The 12,488-nt window shown below is 34.9% G+C and overlaps 1 long non-coding RNA gene across 2 annotated transcripts; it reads left to right on the top strand.

The window, feature by feature from the left end:
• The first annotated feature begins 6,481 nt into the window (after positions 1-6,481).
• Positions 6,482-7,519, top strand: LOC147299418 (uncharacterized). 2 transcript variants are annotated; one of them, XR_015120019.1, is made up of 3 exons: positions 6,482-6,949; positions 7,120-7,204; positions 7,492-7,519. It is a non-coding gene; the product is annotated as an uncharacterized LOC147299418 (long non-coding RNA). The 2 variants fall into 2 exon arrangements; XR_015120018.1 differs by lacking the exon at positions 7,492-7,519 and adding an exon at positions 7,296-7,407.
• The last annotated feature ends 4,969 nt before the right edge of the window (positions 7,520-12,488 follow it).

Below are 12,488 nucleotides of genomic sequence, written 5' to 3' on the forward strand. Positions count from 1 at the left end.
TCCCCAACAAAATGGGGTTGCTGAGAGGAAAAATCGACATTTGTTGGAAGTTGCTCGAGCATTGTTGATTGGTGGACGTGTACCTACTTATCTGTGGGGTGCTGCCCTTAGTTCTGCTGTTTATCTCATTAATCGAACTCCATCCAGTGTTTTGGAGTTTCGTCGGCCTTTGGATGTTTTGTCTGATAAAATTGCTCTTCCCTCTATTTTACATTTGGAGCCTCGGGTATTTGGTTGTGTGGTTTTCGTCCACATACATCCTCATCAGCGTGACAAGCTTCATCCTCGTCCTCTCAAATGTATCTTTGTGGGTTATGGCTCTAACCAAAAAGGTTATCGATGTTATGATCCTTCAACTCAGAGATTCTATGTGACTATGGACGTTACCTTCCATGAACATGAGTTATTTTATCCTATGACAAGTACTGATTCGTCCCTTCCGGGGGAGACGAATGGTGAAGCGACGACTCAGACCGAATGGGTTTTAGACTTGGGGTTTTATGATACATTCAAGATGAAAGAGCCTTTAGAAGAAACAAAGGAAATTGAATCTGAGCATTCTACTTCTTCTAGTGATCACGGTCGTCCTGAACGCTCATCCGAACATTCAACTCCAAAAGGGGATGGTGAACAGCATGCTCCTGAACATATTATTTCTGGTGATGTCCATGATAATACAACTCCCTCTATTGAACCACTAGTACAATCATCTCCAGATGTGCTTCTTGAGGTACCTTCTTCTGATTTGTCTGATTCTGTGTCTAATTCTCCAAAATATCAACTTCCACCTCGTAGTACTCGAGGTATTCCTCCTGTTATGTATGAACTTGATCTTAAAGCCAAAGTCAAATATCCAATTAATAATCACGTTTCATCCCATAGGTTATCCAAGTCATATGCATCTTATGTACATCAATTATCCTCTGCATTTATTCCTAGTAAATTGCAGGATGCTCTAGCAGATTCTAGGTGGACCAAAGCGATGACAGAGGAAATGGAAGCATTGAAGAAAAATGGAACTTGGGAACTTGTTCTCCTACCGAAGGGAAAGAGAACCGTAGGATGTAGATGGGTATTTGCAGTGAAACATAGAGCAGATGGATCCATTGAAAGGTTCAAAGCTCGGTTGGTTGCAAAAGGGTACACTCAGTCTTATGGTGTTGACTATCAAGAGACTTTTGCACCAGTTGCCAAGCTGAATACAGTCAGAGTGCTTTTATCGTTAGCTGCCAATCAGAATTGGCCACTTCTCCAGTTTGATGTCAAAAATGCTTTCTTGCATGGAGACCTCACTGAAGAAGTATATATGGATCCTCCTCCAGGTATATCAGAGTATTCAGACACAGGAATGGTGTGTAGACTGAAGAAGGCTCTTTATGGATTGAAGCAGTCACCAAGGGCTTGGTTTGGCAGGTTCACCAAAGCTATGAAGAATTTTGGCTACAAACAAAGTAATTCAGATCATACTTTGTTCTTGAAGCAAAGAAGAGGTAAAATTACTGCTTTGATTATCTATGTTGATGATATGGTGGTCACAGGAGATGATCATGAGGAGATGTCTAGTTTACAGCAGTATTTAGCTTCTGAGTTTGAGATGAAGCAGCTTGGAGACTTGAAATATTTTCTTGGGATTGAAGTGGCTCGATCGAAGCATGGTATTCTTTTATCCCAACGAAAATATGTCATGGATTTGTTATCTGAAACAGGGATGCTTGGGTGTAAACCAGCTGATACTCCTATTGAACAGAACCACAAGCTATTTGAATGTTTGAGTGCATCATCTACTGACAAAGGGAGATACCAGAGGCTTGTAGGAAAATTGATTTATTTATCTCATACCAGACCTGATATTGCATATGCAGTAAGTGTGGTGAGTCAGTTCATGCATGACCCACGTAAACCCCACATGGAGGATGTAGAGCGCTTACTGAGATATTTGAAATCTGCTCCAGGCAAAGGTCTATTATTCTCTAATCATGGTCACCTGAAGGTTGAAGAATATACTGATGCTGATTGGGCAGGGTCGGCTGACAACAGAAGGTCTACCTCAGGATACTTCACCTTTGTAGGTGAAAACCTTGTGACGTGGAGAAGTAAGAAGCAACCAGTAGTAGCAAGATCAAGTGCCGAAGCTGAGTATAGAGGTATGGCATTTGGGGTATGTGAGTTGCTCTGGTTGAAAAACTTACTGAAGGACTTGGGATTTAAACCAAGAATGGCAATGAATCTATACTGTGATAACAAGTCAGCCATTGATATTGCCCACAACCCTATTCAGCATGATCGAACAAAACATGTGGAAATTGACAGACATTTTATCAAAGAAAAGCTTGAAGCAGGAATCATTAGCTTTCCATTTGTGAAGTCCGAAGATCAACTAGCAGATGTACTTACCAAAGCAGTGGCTAGCAGGGTATTTCTTGACTCACTTGTCAAGTTGGGCATGTGCGATATCCATGCACCAACTTGAGGGGGAGTGTTGCCGTGAGTCAACTCTTTCAATTAATTACTGTAATTAGTTGATAACAAGGTCAAACCTTGTAATTAGGTAGAGATATATGGGTGTAATTATAAATTGATTTGTTTCCTGTAATTGTGGCTTAGGCTCTGTATATATACCACTTTGTGGTGTCTATGAAATATATCAGAAAATTATTCCCAAACCTAGAGTTTTGACATTGACAGCATAAAAAGAGCTGCAACACTGCTCTAATATTGTTTACTACCTGACTGAGCAATTTATGATATCTGCATATATTATACTCTCCCTTGGTGGACTAAGATTAATAAATAGCAGGTGGGATTATTTCTCAATATAAGTACTAAGATAATTCCCAGTTTATGTTAAGTCTAGAATTTGTGGGCAAGAATGAATTGATTTAAGACTTTAGGTTGTCAGTCTACTAATGATAGAGATAATTCTGAATAGGAAAGAAGTAATAAAACTACAAATGTCTTTTTATTAAATATGATCAATATGTCCCTTATTAATTCCTATTAACAACCTGACCAAGCTAGGATTCTCCTCCCTTAGCTCTAGTGCAAAATAAGACCTGCACGTTTCCTATCAGATTTAAGACATAATTTTCAAGTGTACGATTCCCAAGTAATTGACTTATACTAACAAACTAAAACTACGGACTTTACTTCTCACAAGTTATGTAGATACCTTGGCTGGTTCCTATTTCAAATTTTATGTTAAAATCACAACATTTTTTATCCATTCTTTCCTCAAAATCCGAATTAACAAGATATAGGAAATTAACACAGCATCCCTTCATTCAATACAATTAAATAGCAACACAACTCACAGAAAATCAAGTTAATACCAAACAAATCAAATTGGTTGTGTTTTATGTATAGAGGAATTAATTTGGTGGATCGGCTCCCCTTACCTGGTTTTGTGATGGAAGCTTAAGAGCTCTCTCTTCAAGTTTTGAAGCTTATCTGGGCGCACAATGTATTGTACAAAGTTAAAAGAGTCGAAATTCCTTAAGAAAGAAAGGTTTATAAAATCAAAAGCTGGGCTTGTGCTGTAAGTGTAAAGTCTAGAGAAATCACCTATTCGAATATGGTTATAAAATCAATTGAGGTTCTAAATAACATGAAAATAATTATTGAAATTTATTTGAGATAGTTTTAAAACAGTTTGGGGTTTCAAGTCCTCAAACTAATAAATCACAGGTTATCTTAAGTCAAAAAGACAAGGTTTTAAAGAGGAAAGTTCTTCTACTATTTAGTCCTTTTTCTTTTGTTTCAAAATAACAATTCTCAAGGTCTTTGAGATTAACTAAAATGCAGAGATAATTAAATCTAGGAAGGATGAAAAATGAAGAAGCTTTTTCAGTAAATATTTTTCTTAAAAATACTAAATGCTAATGATATTTTCAAATAAATCTTCTTTGGATAAAAACAAGAATTCCACGGTTTGAGTCTTACCAAGGGTCGACAACAGTGGGATACCTATTATAGTCAAAGAGGTCCATTTACTTTCTTCCCAAGTTTGGGGTCAGTAAAACATAAAATTTTCCCTTTGTGGTTTTAAATAAAAATTCTAACAGAAAATAGGATAAGAAAAATAATTTTCTAATAGTAAAATTCAATCCAAAGGATTCCATTTACTGAATCATAACATTAGGCACAAAACAACAATATAAGAACCATACGAAACTGAATCAAAATTTCTTACTGTACGTCATCTTTCAACTATAAGGTTTATGAGAATTCCTCATATTTTTCTTCTTGGGTCATTGAAATAAATTCAAGCACTTTACTATGTCTCTCTTCTCTATTTTCCTAATCTTTTATTTACTTTATGCCTTTTATTTTATGTAGTTATTTACTTTATTATTAGTAGTGTTATTTATTTTATTGTTTTTTAAATTACATGCTCATTATTTCTTTCTTTATTTTTATTTAAGATATAAGCTTATGGGCAAGGATTGAAATTTCGAAAATTTCGGCGAAATTTCGCCGAAATTTTCGTTTTTCAGGGATCCCGAAATTTTATTACATTACCCTTAATTTTCGGTAATTTTTCGGCGAAATTTCGAAAATTTCGCCGAAATTTCGGCAGCCGAAATTTTCGATCCCCCTCACATGCATTTCTGTAAAATTTCGTCGAAATTTTAGCGAAATTTGACGAAATTTCGACGAAATTTCTTCTTCTCCCCTGCGCACAAGATTTCTCTCCCAGTTGCCTCCTTCTCCGGCGCGGCGTGACTCTCTCTCACTCTTCACTCTGTCTTCTCCGCCTGCAATATCTGCGTGTTGATCTCCTCCCTCAACTCGTCGAAGTTGGGCTTCTCCCTGACATTCGCCTCCACCACGGCTTTGCTCTTGAGGAGGGGGATCTCGAACGTGTTGAGCTCCTGCAGGAAAACCTTGGCGAGCTTCTCGCAGTCGCCGTAGTTGTCCTCGTTCTTGGCGAACTTCTTCTGGAGCTTCTTCAATGGCGGCTCGCCTCTGGTGGTGGTCGTTTGGGTGAGGAGTCTGTGCTTGATCCCGAATTGTCTTTGTCAAATTTGGTCTAGTGATTACATCAGTATCTCATAGAGACAATTGTTGATTAATAAACAAAAATATTATGATAGTTTTTTATTCATTTAAGTTTGGATTTACGCTAGTGGCCAAAAAAAAGAAAAGTTTGGATTTACAGTTTCCATATACTGATATACAGGCTTCTTACTTCTTAGAAATTGTTCCTCTTCCAATTTCATTAAATATTAAAATAATTATTTTACTTAGAATTCCTCTCTCCTAACGTGACCATAGCCACTCCACTTAGATGTGCACACGTGCCAAATAAACTTAGATATTTTCCTATCCCTCTAGTATACAGCAGCCCCAGTGATTAATATATATAAATTGATTAGTACTTTTTTTTTTTGTCCGAGTTTGATAACTTTGATTAGTAAATACTAAATACTAAATAGTACTTAGTCGGTTAGTCAACTTAGTCCATTACTATTATTTATTTAAAAAAAAACATAATATGGTATATTAGTAAAAAAACGAAAAAAGACATAACACAGGCTACACAGCAAGTTAGTTTTGGATCTGAAGATTAATAAAATAATAGAGTTACAGTGGGGTACATAGGTCAGACTGAGCAAATGTGAGGTGTTATTTATATAATTATTAATTAGTGACCCATTTTTTTAATAGTATTTATCACCAGCGCGCATTATATTCATCTTATATTACATAAAACCTACTATATAATTTGATTTTTTCAATGTTTTTTATCAATACAGTAGATAATATGTTAAATAAGCATATGGTCAAGTTTCATTCAAAATTTCCGTATTTTAATAGCAATTTTCGTCGTTTTTATCTAATTTTATCGAAATCGAAATTTTAATCGAAATTTCCACGAAAATTTCCGTCGAAATTTCCATCGAAAATTTCCTCGAAACCGAAATTTTACTCCTTGCTTATGGGTGGTCACTAAACCCTCTTACCAAGGTAAGGGGGAAGCACCACTATGAACATTATTAAGTGAGGTCTTTATGTTAATTTTTCCCTTGTTTAAGATCCTACAAGCTCTAGATTTTGATATTAAAATGAGAAAGAGATCCTCTTTCACCCATAATGTCATATATTCAATACTAGGAAATACCCCATTAGATATCACTAAAAATATATCAATTTTAAAAAAATCGATATTGTCAAAGTTTTTTATATCAGTTGGATTTTTAGTTTTCTAAAAATGATGTCTAAATACATTTATATATCACCAAGTTTGCAAATTCGATATCTAAATTTTTGGATAGAAATTAAAATTCTATGATAACCGATATCTAATCCATGAACTGATATTAATTAATTCGGCTAAAAATCAAATATACAAATTTTTTTGACAACTTAAATGTTTTGACTTAAGTTAGACTCGATACCCCCCTCTCAAACACTCCCTCTCACCCCGAGCTCTCTCTCTCTCTCTCTCTCTCTCTCTCTCTCTCTCTCTCTCTCACACCCGCAGCCCTCGCCGTTGCTGTGATTTTGCTTCAAATTCCCCCAGACCAGAATCCATGAGGTCTCTACCTCATCGATCCTGCTTCTCAAAAATTCCCAAAGGCTTGACAACTCTTCACTCGCAGACACATTCACTCAGACTCCATCAGACCAAACTCAGCTCCTTCTCTTTCACCCTCGCTCACTGAGACCAAACTCAGATCGACCAAACTCTCCTTCGATCTCTCTATTTCTATGTCTCTCTCTTTTCTCTTCCTCCTAAACACGATTCACTCATCCAAAATTGTAAAACCCCCAAATTCTAGGGTTTCACTTTCTCTCACCGATGGAAGGGAACGACGAGACCTCGGGACCAATGATCGACGACGAGATCTATCACCCATCGTCCAACACCCACCGCCTAGTATCCATCGTCTAGCTTTTTGTGTAACACCCATCCAACTCCGACTCTGTTCTCCGAGAGCTCTCTCAGGTACTCTCTCTCGCTCTTGCTTTTTGTGTTTTTTATTCACCTTGTTGGCTTGCTATACTCTTCCTTCGGAAGCCTGATTTTCTCTATTATTTTTGGGAATTTTGGTTGAATTTAGACAAATTTTCTCTACTATTAGTTTCTGACAAATTTTATTTATTTTTTGGTTGCAGGTGGTTTCGGCTCTCTCTTTCTCTGCTATCTTTCCCTTTCTGAGCTCTCACATGCTCTCTGTTATCTGAATGCATCATAGAAAAGGTATGGCATCAAGTATTTAACTTTAGCATATCATGTCAAAGATACGTTTATGTATCAGATCAGCTTGTTTAAATTTGGTTTGTGACTCCAGGGCTTGTCAACACTCAATGCAGAGCCATTGCTTATTGGAATTTCAGTTAGCTCTTTAGATAAAGCTTTTAGGGTTGTTGATATTGGTCCAGATGCTGATAATAAAGAGGAGGTATATAAGTACCTGTTTGGAATTATAAGTCTATTATTAATTTCTTTTTATGAATGTAATGATTTTACTCATGTTCTCTCACTAGGCTCTCAAATTCCGCAAGTTATGGGGGGGAGAAGGCAGAGCTCAGGAGATTTAAAGATGGTAAAATTGCAGAAAGCACAGGTTAGGCATTTGTTTTGGCTTTTTTTTTTTTTACTTAATTGATCTTAGTTGTATTCAATATGATCTAACATTCCTTAGTCTTGCTAAAAATTGGGTTAGTTGGCTTTTTCAATAACATGGCTATCGAGAATATTGCTGGTTTCAAATTTTTGCTTAATTACCAACAAGCTCATGCGTCAGGAAAAGTAAGCCTAGCTGTTACTGCCTTAGTACCCCTCTGAGTTTCAATGCAATAAAACCTTTGCCCCTTCCCTTTCTTGAAAGATTCTATTTATATTGTTTCGGGTGCGTATATCTTTGGATTTTGTTGCATGAGATAAACTAATGATTATGTTCTGTGAACTTTAATCCTCTACTTTCAAGCTTTAAGTTTAAATATTTGACATAACCATGACATAAATATTCTTTTTTTTTTTTTTTTTGCGGTTGAAATGCATATTTTATGTTTATTGTTTTATATCTTGTATTGATTGCTTGCCTTATAGATACTGGACTGGCAATGTAGTAGAACCTGTTCAGAATCTCATTACTGAAAAGTGAAAATAGCTTGGTAAATTTTACAATGCTATTTCATCTTAGTTACGTTGTAATACCTTTCACTGAAATGAAATTTGAGTGCATGACTATGCTTGGTTAGGGACGGGGCCTTGTTTAGGAGTGCAGGATAAAATCATGATGAGAAAAAGGGAAACTGTATAACCTCTTGCAAGACATTTGAACTCAAGTTGTGTTAAATAAATGCTAAAGTTTTTCTTATATATTTTCACCTGAAAAAATATATCTTCTTGAATTTTTTACCATTTACATATAAAAATTTCGAAGATGTAATCATTGTCCTAGTAACCTACTAATTGCTATGCGTTCCAGAGAACTTATATGCTTGTGATATTCCCATACTTTAATATATTTTTGAGTAACTATGATGTTATGTTAACTCCAGTACATGCAGGTATTACCAGGCATTTGCAGCATTCGCTTGTTGTAACATGGTCTTGGCTGCTGCTGCTGCTCTTTGAACCTACATTGCCCCTGCAGCAACAGGCTCTGGCATACCTGAGGTGAAAGCATATCTCAATGGTGTAGATGCTCATTCTATATTGGCTCCTAGTACCCTCTTTGTAAAGGTGAGTAACGGACTGAAAGCAGCTTTCTTTCTTTTTATCTAGCACTCATACTATTACACAATTTTTCTGTCCGAAAGATGGGTAAAGATTCACGTAAATATTTTGCATTTAATTAAAATGTAAACAATAATACTAGAGTCACCAAATGATGTGATAAATAAAATGCCACTGTTATGCTTGTAAGAAATAAATGAGGTTCAAAGTAGGCCCAAATATGAACAAGAACCACTTCCACATTATTTGGGATTTGTTTTTAGTGTCTCAAGCATTACTCGTATGTAAAATATCCTTGGAAAGATATAGAACTCTTTAACTCCATTATAACAATATTTTTAGTAAAAGTACAAGGATTGTCTGCAACTGTGCCTCTGCAAGTAATTTCATCTCCCTCCCTCCCTCACTCTCTCTCTCTCTCTCACTGCAATTATTGTACTGATCTTTTTAGATAGGTAAAGCAGAAATGTATGGGAATTTTATGCACTTTGTATATATAATACATCTTTTTTTGGCTAAGGATGTACTGGTTTACATCTTTTTAAAAGAAAATAGAAATCTTAATTTATTTAACATCATTCTGTCCGAATTAATTATAAGGGTTCACCTTCACATCAAATTGATTCTTGGTATCTAGGTAATGAGTTTGCATTGAAATTGCTTAAAACTTATGTACCTTGTTGTGTGCGTTAGTGAATTAATAAGAAATCTCAAGATGCATGGCAGGTCATTAACATGGTTATGGATTGTAGTTGAATTGCATGCTCCATAGGTTCTTAAAATGCAATTCAGTAGGGTGGACTTTTGTCAGCTGCCTTCTTAGAAGTATGCATCAAGAAAATCCAGAATTTTGGTCTCATAATTTATATAATGTACCTATAGTTTATGGCCATCATATATTAGCAAGCACTGTATAATTAATTTCCTCACTGCTATTTCTCACTAGGAGTGAAATTTTTGCAACATTCTTTTTTGGTGGTTTCTTGAACTCTCTATTGCTAATTAAGTACTTCAAAGAGATGTTCTAATTTCACTTGTTACTAGCATAAATAGGGAGAGTGAACCAAAACATAGAAAGAGAGCTCAATGTAAAGCCATTAGTGTTTTTTATGGCTCTTGGAAAGTAAAGTTGTAAGTATTATAGGCATCCAAAAGATGGTTGCATAAAGTTGACAAGGAATTTGAAATTTGATTTTGTAATAATTACGCAATCCCAACTTGGCAGATATTTGGCTCTTTATTTGGAGTAGCCTAAAGTTTGATCTACATTTTGAGAGCACCTACGTTAATTGACTGATCATGTTAAGATTCACATAGTCTAATGTCCTGCTACATCCAGTTGATTTTTTCAAATTGTCACTATTAATTTCCCAGGTTAATGATGGTGGTTCTTTTGTGAAATATTACATGGTTAGTTGTCTTTATTGTATTTCTAAGTTCATTTTATTCAACAGATGTTTTAATCACCAAGAGTATATTTTGTAATGGTAATTTTTATTGTCTTTTTTTTTTCCTTTTTGTTCCAGTACCAAAATATATTCTGGATTTTTGGGTTGTTATTCGAACTGACTTTGCCTCCCTCTCTCACTGGAAATGATCAGATGTGTACGTTCTCAGCTCAACCATCATTATTAAAAGTTATTAGGTTGGTTCTTCATTTTTTAAGAAAACAAACCTCTCTCATGCCTATATCCTCTGAAACTTGCAAACTAGAAAAAGAAATATAGGAAGCAGCTATGTGTACAATAGAGCATTTAATTTTAAATAGTACTCAGTGGCTTCTAGTTTGTCTGTGATTCAATTCTCTTCTATTAATGACATACTCTGTCTGGTGATATTGATACACAATTTATGAAAACCATAATGTGAGAATAGTATATGTGATGGACCAATATTCTGATCTACTAGGAGTAAAGTTTGTTATGAATAATCTTTTTTATTTTTCTAACGTTTCCCATTTTGCATCAGTGTACTAGGTGAAGCAAATTTCTTAGGAAGTGTTGCTTCTGTTAAGGGGGTAAAGGGATTCAATACTATGTTTCTTACTACCCTACTATTCCATTTAGTTATTCTTTAATAATATACTCTGCTGTAAAACAGTGTAAAAGAAAAACTTTAGATTGGTAAAGCATAATAGTTCTTATTTTGGTTACTGAGTGTGAATTTTTTTTTTTGTAGTTTTCTCATAGCAACATGCATAAAGGCATTCCTTTTTTATTTCTGGTGTTCTTATGAGATTAACTCGTTAGTAGAGACATGTTAGGGAGTTATATTTTTCTGTAATATTCTCAGATTGGGGAGAATCAGTGTTATAGGGGTGAGGAGTTTATGATTAAGGGACTGTGGTATGGCCATACAAATGCCCATACAAATGCACACACCGACCAAGTAACACATGTACTCTAACACACACATTTATGTTTGCAATTAAGTACTGTTGGGTAGGACTTGGTATCCTATGGTTGTTGTAAATGTGCTCTTTCAGGATCAAGAATAAAAAGTGCAGCATATGATTATATTTAGACCACAATTTTGACCTTCTGTCACATTTCTGACATTTTGTAATGTTTCACAAGGCTTTTCACATTTCAGAGTGGTTACACAATATCTTTTGGTGGCTGATCATGCACTTGTCTTTAATGTTTTCAGTGGGGTCTAAGACGAAGAATAAGTGGACTGGTTACACCCAAGCTCAGATTGATGAAGTCCGAGTTGAATGGGGAGACTATGTCACCGAGAATTATTTTTAGACATGTTGGTATGCTTTCTTGACGTACATTTTATGGATATGGTATTAGTGCTGCCATTCCAATCTTTTGTAAAGGAAAAGGCAGAATTTAGAACTAGTTAGTGTGCAGATTTTAGAACTAGCTAGCTAGCTAGTGTGCATAATTTAGAACCAGCCTTGTCTTATATTTTGTGCAAATTTTAGAAGTTGCTTAGGGGGTTATATATGGATTAGGGTTATCCCAACTTGTAGAGGGATTTGTAATTCATTTTTGTTAACTTGAATATAGGTTGAAATTGGATGTTGGAAATGTATGAGAATGTTGGATGAAATTTATGGAATGATTTAAATTGCACAAACTGGATGTTGCATGGCAGGAGAAACTGATGTCTAACAAACAACCCATTTTATTTTATTTTTTTTAATTCAAAAAAATTTACAATATCAGTTAAACACTGATATCTAATATGTATTAAATCTGATATTTATATAGGTATATATATCGAAATAACAAATAACACCGATATATAATGTTATTTTTATTTCACATTCTAACTCAAACATGATGTTTAAGAGACTTATAATATCTAAAACAACGAACAAACAGATATCTAATGTGTACATATATATCGGTTTTAGTTACAAATTCGATATGTTAAAAATATTATATATCGCTTTGATAAAAATAAAAAAGTGATGTAACAACCTACCAAATATAGCTTTTGATGAGTTTATAATATTGAAAAATAGAACCAAACCGATATTTAATATACCTTTTAATGTTAGTTCTTGAAAAAATAATGATATTGAAAGAATATTACATATCGGAATCCGTTCATTTAGATAGTGGAAACTTGAAAAATTCGATATATATTATTTATTAACAATATCGGATATTTAACAAATAGGATGTCTAATTTGATATAGACATCGGCCCAAAACTGATATTGAAAATAGGGTACATTAGATATCACGTCTGCCCTTATCGGTCGCAAACCTAATAGACATCAGTGTTCCACTGATATCTAATGGGGTATTTCCTAGTAGTGATTATGGGTAGTTAGATCATTT

This window comes from Dryas octopetala, chromosome 1 (genome assembly GCF_963921425.1).
Source record: "Dryas octopetala chromosome 1, drDryOcto1.1, whole genome shotgun sequence".
Classification (NCBI taxonomy): domain Eukaryota; kingdom Viridiplantae; phylum Streptophyta; class Magnoliopsida; order Rosales; family Rosaceae; genus Dryas; species Dryas octopetala.